Genomic DNA, 10,802 nt, shown 5'->3' on the forward strand with positions numbered 1-10,802 from the left:
TTTTTTTTTTTTTTTTTTTTTTTTTTTTTTTTTTTTTTTGGCTGCGTTGGGTCTTCGTTGCTGTGCGCAGGCTTCCTCTAGTTGTGGTGAGCGGGGGCTACTCTTCGCTGCGGTGCACAGGCTTCTCATTGCGGTGCACAGGCTTCTCATTGCGGTGGCTTCTCTTGTTGTGGAGCACGGGCTCTAGGCGCACGGGCTACAGTAGTTGTGGTACGTGGGCTCAGTAGTTGTGGCTCATGGGTTCTAGAGCACAGGCTCAGTAGTTGTGGCGCACGGGCTTAGTTGCTCTGCAGCATGTGGGATCTTCCCGGATCAGGGCTCGAACCCGTGTCCCCTGCATTGGCAGGCGGTTTCTTAACCACTGCGCCACCAGGGAAGTTCCCTAGAACCTTTTTACACTGCTGGTGGGAATGTAAAATGGTGCATCCATTTTGGAAAACAGTCAAAGAGTTAAACATAGAGTTACCAGCAATTGCACCCCTATGTATATACTCCCAAATAAATGTACGCACAAAAACTTGTACATGAATGTTTATAGCAACATTATTCATAGTAGACAAAAAGTAGAGACAACCCACATGCCTGTCAATTGGTGAATGGATAAAGAAATATGATATGTTCATGTAATGGAATATTATTCTTCGATAAATGAAGGACTAATACATGCTACAACATGGAAACACCTTGAGAACATTATGTTAAGTGAAAGAAGCCAGTCACTAAGGACCACATATTATATGATTCCATTTATATGAAATATCCAAAAATAGGCAAATCTATAGAAACAGAAAGATTAGTGGTTGCGCAGGACCGGAGGTGGATGAAGGGATTGGGGGTAATGGCCAGAGGTACAGGGTTTCTTTGTGGGGTAATGAAATGTTCTAAAATTTATTGTGCTGATGGTTTCATAGCTCTATTTGAATATACTAAAATTCATTGAATTATATACTTTGAATGGATGAATTATACGGTATGTGAATTATATCTCAAAAAAAGTGTTAAAAACAGAACCAATACACAGACTTCACTAAACAAGAGGTCACAGTATGTGACCAAATATTTCATACATGAAGAAACTCAGAGAAGTTAATCTTGGGGAAATGATTAGCCTTACTGCAAGGCTAATTGAAAATACAAAGGAGAATATTGGCAGAGCTAAGAAAAATGGCTAAACTCCTAAACTGATAAAATTATTTACTAAGACAACTGTTTTTGAAAGTACTGAGGCAAAACACAAGACCTATGAAATTATTCATATTTGTTCCATAATCCACATTTAGGGATACCTCAAAATAATCCAAATGAGAAAAATCAATTTTCACTAAATGTTTATAGCAATACTATTCATGATGCAAGACAAAATAAAACTGGAAATAACTCAAATACATGATAATCGGAAGGGTGTTTAGTAAAGTAGCAAACATGAACTGCATTAATAAATGGGAAAAAGTACATGCAAAATAATGAGAAAGTAGAATACAAATTAGTTTCTAAACTCTAATGACTGTACATAAATACATGTACACTGTTGAGTATAAAGAGGAGGAAATTTAGTAATAAATGGGACCAGAATTCTTCTTAGGAAAAAAAAAAAACCAAAACTGTGTTTGGGAAAATATCCTGATAAGCTGTTTCTTGTATAAGGTGAGACTCTGAAAACATGGGTATGGGCAGAAGCCCTAGCAACACAAGAAAAGCTGCTCTGCATGGAAACACGGGGGGGATTTATTTTTGCTCCTGTGAGAGAGCGAGAGAGGAGGGAGAAGAGATGGGCCAAGCAAGGGAGGGATGGGAGAGAGGATTTGAGAGGAGGAAAAGTCTGGGTTGCTGCATTGACTAAAGGTTGGTGGGAAGTCTCTGGTGACTGGGTGGGAAATGGGACTTTTAAAGGAATAGGAGCGTCTAATATATAAATTTTAAGTTGTTTTCTCAAATCTGAAAACCTCACTAAAGCTCTGTGTGAATGGAGTTTTGTAGAAACTGAGGAAGAGACTGAAGTTGAGGCAGTTGGAATAGTGAAAGGACAGCACCGTTGGATACAGGGGCTCAGGGCCAGGGAAGATAGAAGAAAGTGAGTCTCTCAGAAATTATCGGTAATCTTGGGAATGGCTCTACATGCCCAGATTGGATGTTTGGGAAGACCTTATTTAGATCACAGAGGGAAGGGAAGCTCTACCTGACATGTGCCTTACATAAGGATGAGAAGATAACATGAAGTAAATGTAGGTGTTTTACGTTTAGGAGAGGCTTAAATGTATGAATTTAAAAAGAAAAAATTCTCGTCTGTTCTAACAATATTGATCCTCATCTACTGACCAAAACAGAATGAATGGATCATGGCTAAGCCCCTGCCACAGCAAAATCCAGTGGAAGTGACGTTCAGGTACACTGTGAATAATGGCTGGGGGGAATGGAAATGAATAGGTAAGATGGAAAAATTAACATCCATTCTCTCTTGGCAGCAGGACTGGAAGGAATGTAGTTGGGCTGTCCAATTTTAGAAAAATTGTTCTGTGTGTTTGTTGAAGTGTTATTAGAGCAAAAACATGATAAAATGTTCAAGAACTGGTCTGTGAGGAAAGTTCACAGAGAAAAGAATTAATATTGTAAATGACTCTCAGTGAGCACATTGAAGTTCTTAATTGCCCAACTCCAGAATTCATCGTTTCCACTGACTTAGCCAGAGGAGGGTTACTAACCAGCCCAAATTGACAGATAGATGGCAGGTCTGTGGCACAAGGCCTAGAAGTGATTTTGCCAAGGTTATAGAGCAAGCCAGAGGGTGAGCTGAAAATAGAACTGTACCTCACACTCCCATGCAGGCTATATGATAACTTGTGTACTGTCAGCAAAGAGTTAAGGAATGAATGTCCTGGCGAGGTTAGCATAGTTTTATGGCTAAAGGAGTCTTGCTCAACAATTGCAAATGTAACTTGACAATGGTGAATGACCTACCTAATCCTATAGACGGTAACAACCTGAGCACTTAAGCAAAAGTTTCAGGAAAAAAAAAATTTTTCCCTCTGACGATTGCAAAATTTTTTAAATGCACAGCTCCACTATCAGGAAGCCGCTACTTGTACAATGCTTAAACTGCCGAGACCGTCACCTTTGATCCTCCTCTCAAGACTAAACTTCCAGATAACGACTTTCAACACCGTAATGCCAGCAAGCTTACAGGATCTTGCGAAAGTGTGTAAACGTTTTCATAAGCGTAGGATTTTCTGGAGACGGATAACTTTCTGTAAGTTTCCTTACTGAGTTAACAGAACTGGAAATTAGAATGGGACAGTCAGATAGAGCTCCAGGGCTCAGCCATTAAATTTATGTGTCTAGGTACTCAGGCCATGGAGGAATTGCTCAGCTAGCTGCTGTGCTCATATTTCTAGGCAAACAACAAAAGCTAGTACCACTGGTTAGGTGACTGTTCTCTAGGCTAGATTCTTATATTGCACTGATCTAGTCACCAGAAAACTTCAAAAATTTATGTTTCAGGAGTGTTGTTAATCCCACTCCCACTTTTCAGAAAGAGTTCTTTGTGATGATTGCTGTGTAAAGTGGGTTAATACTTTCGGTCCAGCTCTAAGTGCCAATGTCACAAACAGTCCCAGACTATGGATTTCTTGACTGCTAGTTTCTTCCCCTTCATATAAGAGGCTGCACTATTACTGCTTCTGCTCAGTTCTTCAGTTGTACCTTCTACAAGACCCTGACCAGAAGAAACATAAAATCGCAGTGTACAGTAGAAGAAAGGAAGTGATAGGTCCAGCAACTATTTCTCAGAGAGTTCTCACTTCACTGGTAAGCGTGGCGGAAGCCAATCCCCTTTCAATGGCATAGCATCATATTTGAAAGCATCTTACAGAGGCTCCAGAAAAAGCAGGAACAATGGAACTATATGGATAAAATATATATCAAAATATCCACCAATAAAATCAGGGTTATTAGAAATGTTACCTTTTGCAGCCAATATTTTATTAATAGGTTAATAACTCAATTATTGTGAGGTGAAGAAATAATCCAAACATTCAGATTTGCATGAAGTTTTTTGCTCCTTCAGCCTCTTTTAGCATAAATATTTTGGCTGCTACCATTTTTTCCCCTTTTAAGCAGCACAGTGACATAGATTAGGACATTTCTGAGTTAAATACATATAAATACACAGGCTAAGTATATTTGGGGTGGGAAGTAGATCTAGTTTAATTCAGAATGCCTTTTGAGCATTCTCAGCCATTCTGTCTGAATTCTGGCAGTATTCAGGATTTGCCTCTGTTCACCAAAACATAGGCTATGTTTCACAAAGAAGGTAAAAAAATGTGAGAAACTCCAAGGGGTCAGCAGTGTGTCTGGGTTGCTCCTCTGCTCATTTCCACTCCTCCCTTCCCACTTTGACCCATGCTGTGTTTTACAGTCCTGTTTTATTTTGAACCCTGGTTCAGCAATTTCTGTCTGCACAGTTCCAACATATGGACTATTTTAATTGATTCATGTATTCATCCATCCATCTATTCACCAACAGTTTTGTCACTTTAAGGAGCATAAGCATTCCCTGCCCTTAAAAAAGCTTCAGTTGAATAAGGGAGATAGCCAAGTGACAAGGTAAGAATATGTGAAATGGCCGAGCAACCAAGGGAACCTGTTGTTTGTTCTCGCTCCCCGCTGCTGCAGCAGGGGCCCCAATAAAGCCTTGCCTGAATTTCTTGTCTGGCCTCCGGTCAATTTCTATTGATTGGGGAAGGCCAAGAACCCTGGTCGGTATCAGATTTATGGCGCCTAATGTGGGGCTGTTGTCCCCTTTTGGGGAGAGGATCTGGGCATCTCCAGGACCACTGAATGCAGCTTCCCCAAGGTTGACAAGTGGCAACCTGAACCTCTTGTTTCAGCATCACCGCGTTTGGTAAGTCTGCCTTCCTGGCCCCTGGGGGCCTCAGTACCCTCATTCAGGCAATGCTTTTCCCCTCCCCTTTGTCCTTTTCCCTCTCCTGATATCTCTCTGCTTCTCCTCTCTCTATCCTCTCCTACTTCTGTCCTCTCCTTCCGGGAGAGTGGACATCGTGCAGCTACAGCATCACTCCTCTCACCTTGTGAGATCATGCTCCCTCTGGCCAGCAATGGCTCACCTTGACGGGTGACAAGCAGAGGTGGGAGAGGCTCGCCTCATACTGTGCAGACCCTGGTCCAGCAGGCTCTCCCGGATAGGAGATTTATGAGAGTGATAGAGGTTTAAACCTCATATCTTGTAGTGGCTGGAAGTCCTATCGTCCCAGTAGCCTCACCTTTATTTTCCTGCTGTCTCTTTCTCTTTTTCAGTCTTATCTGTCCCTCCTCCCTTTACCTCTCCCTTGATCCTTTTTTAAAAAATTTTTATTTATTTTTTATTTTTATTTTTGGCTGTGTTGGGTCTTCGTTGCTGTGTGCGGGCTTTCTCTGGTTGCAGTGAGCAGGGCTACTCTTCGTTGCAGTGCGCGGGCTTCTCATTGCAGTGGCTTCTCTTGTTGCGGAGCACGAGCTCTAGGCACGTGGGCTTCAGTAGTTATGGCACGTGGAGTCAGTTGTCGTGGCTCGCGGGCTCTAGAGCGCAGGCTCAGTAGTTGTGGCACACGGGCTTAGTTGCTCTACAGCATGTGGGATCTTCCAGGACCAGGGCTCGAACCCATGTCCCCTGCATTGGCAGGAGGATTCTTAATCACTGAGCCACCAGGGAAGCCCTCCCTTGATCCTTATACCTGCACTGCCGTCCCCTTTATCCTGAAAACTTCTTGTTTGTGTCTTTAAGTTTTTGTGATTGGTATCTTTGTTTTACGTAGTTTTGTCTGTCCAACTGTTCCTGCAAGTCTCTGCCAAAATTGTGGGCATGGTGGAGTATTTAAACCTTGAAATATAAATGTAGCCCACACTGCCTGAAGCTCCAACCTTGAGTTACTTGGTGGGATTTTAAAGAACAAACAAAGGCTTTCCTGATGGCGCAGTGGTTGAGAGTCCGCCTGCCGATGCAGGAGACGTGGGTTCGTGCCCCGGTCTGGGAAGATCCCTACATGCCGCGGAGCGGCTGGGCCCGTGAGCCATGGCCGCTGAGCCTGCGCATCCGGAGGCTGTTCTCCGCCACGGGAAAGGCCACAACAGTGAGAGATCCGCGTACAGGAAAAAAAAAAAAAAAGACAGGTGCTTGCATTTTTCCCTCCTCTGCTTTTGCAATGTAACTATTGTGCCTGGGTTGGAAGAGCTTGCATCTCTCCTCTCTGCCTTTGCAGGGTAACTATTCTGCCTGGGCTCTCAGGAGCTACCTGATTCATCTGTAGTCCCCCAGACTGAAGAAAAAAAAAAAGAGCCATTTTAAATTCAAGCAGGAAAACTATGAGGTCTCTGGTTCTGTCTGTCTTCATATAAAAATTAACTTGTAAATGAGCTGTATTTAATTTGCTTAAAGGAAATCAAGCACTTGTATACATTCTCAGAAATATAAAAGAGACTCACCAGAATACATTTCGGGTTCATGTGATCTGGGAAATACTCAATATTGAATTAATACTTGGTGTTAAAGCTAACTTAAGCTTGTGGGTTTAATTAATACAGACCTGTCTTTAGAGCCATCAACATTAAGTATAATACTGTACCTAGGGTTACTGAAGTCAGTAAGTACATATTGTTTTTGTTATGAAATTTGTCAACAGGGAAAATCACCTGATATGATTAACTTATTAAGTAAATGTAACTGGGATAAGAACTTTTTGGTAAACTCTATAGGAATAATTATGTTTTGGAAACGTCCATCTAAAACAGTCCCTCCAAATTTTTGTAACTTTAAATTAAGTTAAATGATAGGAAGTCATTGAATATCCAGACCATTTCAAATAAGATAAAATGTTGAGAACATTAATTGCTAAACAGGTCTAAATTTACCTACTTTTGTCTTCTTGTGAGAGGGAAACTAAAGCTCTTTGGTGCCACCTTGAGATGTTCTCTACCAATCTATAGAATGCTAATGAAAAAGACAGTTCATGGTTGCTTAAGGAAAATAGGATGTGTCAGAAAAGAAGGTATGAGGAATGGAAATATATTTTGTTGAAGGGAAAAAAAAGGTGATTTTGTCCTAAAGCTGGCTGTTTCTAAATGGAAAGAATGAGGGATAAAGTATGGCTACAGAAAGTTGCAGAAAGTTTGCAGAAAAGGAACACTGAGAAATTTTGTATATGAATTTTGTATGTGGTCAGGATTTTCTAAGGTTGGATTAAATTTAATTAGGTAAATGGATTTTATTAAGAGTAGGCTGATGCAAGACTGGATTTGGTTTCTCTCTCTCATAAGAGAACAAAGTTTTCCTGGAATGCCGCTTTTGATATCAGATTGTATGAGTTTCTGTGCCTTTAAGTGATCTGTTTTTATTTTTGAAATCTTTTCTTTTTTTCACCTTAGCTCAAGGAATAATTGCTTCACAGCGACTTATGATTCTATCTGACCAGGTGTTTTAAAACTTTTTGACAGACTTCCCAAATATCAAATTCTAATTGAAATTCTTTTGACTTCCAGTTAAATTTGGGGTGCTTCAAGGGGCCCCTGGAATATCCCAAAGAGAGACCCTAACCTAATTGGGTTCATTTGGTATGTTAAATTGTTTGGGAAACTATATATATAATTATATGGGACCAGCTTGCCAGGGACCAATCCCAACATTTTGTTATGGGTGGAGATGCAGTCCCAAATCAGAAGCCCTGTTGGAATTATAATTCCTGAGAGGGAACAGAATTCAGGAAGCACATGATCCAATGTGTATTAGAAGGGATGAGAAAGTGTATCAAAAAGCCAGTTAACTATGAAAAGGTTAAAGGAGTGACCCAAGAAGAAAAAGAAAATCCAGCCCTCTTTTTTTTTTTTTTTTTTTTGCGGTACGCGGGCCTCTCACTGTTGTGGCCTCTCCCGTTGCGGAGCACAGGCTCCGGACGCGCAGGCTCAGCGGCCATGGCTCACGGGCCCAGCCGCTCCGCGGCATGTGGGATCTTCCCAGACCGGGGCACGAACCCGTGTCCCCTGTATCGGCAGGTGGACTCTCAACCACTGCGCCACCAGGGAAGCCCAGAAAGAGGACTTTTAAATCCAAAAAAGTCCCCTGTAAAATATGGGGCTAAGAGTTTACATCCCATAGAAGCGGCTCAAAAACCAAAACTAGTAGCAGTCATTTACTACCACGGGCATCAAAAGGAAAATTCTCAAATTACCCAAGGGAACAACAGGGCAGATCGGGAGGTAAAGGAAGTAGCCCTTATGCCCATACCAAGTAGAAACCAACACTGAGAAAATTCGACAGCAAGCCACTTGGCTTCAGCAGACAAGTAGCCACCAATTCTTGCTATTCAATATGGGCGGGGAAATTGAAAACTCGTTCTCTAGTTTGTTCTCTTGGATACCACAAGGTATAAAAAACTTTCTGGCAGGAGGTTTTCATTTTCTTCTAACCCTTTTCTTTTCAGTCATACTGATTTATGCCATATTTCACCTAGTACTCCGCTGTCTTTCCTGCTGTTGTAAACCTGTGAGTAAGACTTTTCAGTCCAAGAGGGAGACCTGGGACCAACAGGTCCAGACCGTCCATTCTAAAAATTGAGAAACATGTGAAACTTTAGCCCCGAGGTTAACAAAAATATACACCCAAGCAGAATGGCTTTTTGGCAGGGGCAACATTGCCCCCTGTCTGGTCAACAGTTAAGGAAGCCCTCCCAGAGTTAACCTCGTTGCTTCCCTTTCTAGGCCCTTTAATAGCTATTGTTGTTGTTCTCCTTTTTAGCCCCTGTTTGTTTAACCTTTTGATTAAGTTCGTGTCTTTTAGACTCCAACAGTTTGAAGTAAGGCTCATGATGGCTCAAGGAGTTCAACCCAGGTCCCTACAGGTCCTTGGAACAGCCAGCAAGGGACTTCTACACCTCCAGGGTAGGCTAGGATCTGTGGCCCCTGTCCAGCAGGAAGAAGTTTCAGAAGAGACCTTCAGCCTTTACCCCTTAAGAATAAATGTGACGGGAATAAAGACACAGACCTACTAGAGAATGGACTTGAGGATACAGGGAGGGGGAAGGGTAAACTGTGACAAAGTGAGAGAGTGGCATGGACATATATACACTACCAAACGTAAAATAGATAGCTAGTGGGAAGCAGCTGCACAGCACAGGGAGATCAGCTCGGTGCTTTGTGACCACCTAGAGGGGTGGGATATGGAGGGTGGAAGGGAGATGCAAGAGGGAGGGGATATGTGGACATATGTATATGTGTAACTGATTCACTTTGTTATAAAGAAGAAACTAACACATCATTGTAAAACAATTATACTCCAATAAAGATGTTTAAAAAAAAACAAAAGAATAAGTGTGTAGGGACATCCCTGGTGGTCCAGTGGTTAAGACCCCACGCCCCCAATGCAGGGGGCCCGGGTTCGATCCCTGGTCAGGGAGCTAGATCCCCCATGCCGCAACTAAGACCCGGTACAGCCAAATAATAAATAAATCAATAGATAGATAAATAAATAAATACTTTAAAAGAAAAAGAATAAGCGTGTAGAGCCTCTCAGCAGGGAGTGAGACAGGCTGGGACCCGGGACCCTTTGCTGCAGTGCTGCAATGCTTGCACGTGCTGTCCTCGAGCAACAGAATACAAAGAAACTGTATGGGACTAAAAACACCTGCATGCATGCGCAGTTGGAGCAAATTCTGGACAAAAGATACAAAGAGATCAAAAACCCAACTACTGCTTTTGAAGAGCCGGGAGAAAAAGCAGGGAACTCGGCGTGCCCCCTGCGCACAACACCACCTAAAAGGTGGGGAAAACACCTAAGCCACCCCTCCGGCCTGACCCCTGGACACACCCCTACCCTCACCCCATGTAAGGAATAAGCTCACCCCCCACCCCACCCCCGCCTCAGGGAGCAAGCAAGCAAGGGAACCTGTTGTTTGTTCTCGCTCCCCGCTGCTGCAGCAGGGGCTGCCTGAAAAGAAGAAAAATAAAAAAAGAATATATGAAATAAGTGCTAGAGGTAAGCTGTGGGGTCAGAAAGACTTAAGTTCACATCCAGCTCTGCCATTTACGAACTGAGTGACCTTGATTATTGTTATTGAACCTCATTGAGTTTCAGCTGCATTATCTGGGAAAATGAGTGAGGCAGCTATGTTTGAAGATGGCCCTCAGTGATCCTGCTATTCATGCCCTTGTGTATCTGCTTCTCTTGAATGAAAGCTGGACCTAGTGACTTGCTTCTAACAAATAGAATACTGCAAAAATTTTTTTCCATGATGGGGATTCAAAAATCAGACTTTCATCTTACTGGATTTTTCTCTATTGCCTCCTTAGCTTGCATGCTTTAATGAAGCCAAGCTTCCATGTCAGAGAGCCCCACGTGGCAGAGAACTAAGGGAGGCCTCCAGCCAAAAGCCAGTGAGGAACTAAATCCAGCCAACAACCATGTGAGTCAGCCTGGAAGCAAATCATTTCCCTCTTGAGGCTTGTGATGACGTAGCCCTATTCGATACCTTCACTGCAGCCTGTGAGGCAGGGGACTCAGCTAAGCCAGCCCAGACTCCTAACCCACAAAAACTATGAGACAATAAATGTTGTTTAAAGCCACTAAGTTTTTGGGGTAATTTGTTATCACAAATGATGATGATCATGATGACGACAAGAGGGGATCCAAACTGAGCTGAAATGAAGATTCAGAACCTGACGGGAATGCTACTAATGTGAAGAAGATTATTTTTAGTGCTTGAGCCCCTGAGGAGTACAAGAGAGATGAAAGGTATGGAGATCAGGGTATCATGTTTCTCATT

This window comes from Monodon monoceros, unplaced genomic scaffold, assembly GCF_005190385.1.
Source record: "Monodon monoceros isolate NGI ecotype Baffin Bay Population unplaced genomic scaffold, NGI_Narwhal_1 Super_Scaffold_19, whole genome shotgun sequence".
In the NCBI taxonomy this organism is placed as follows: domain Eukaryota; kingdom Metazoa; phylum Chordata; class Mammalia; order Artiodactyla; family Monodontidae; genus Monodon; species Monodon monoceros.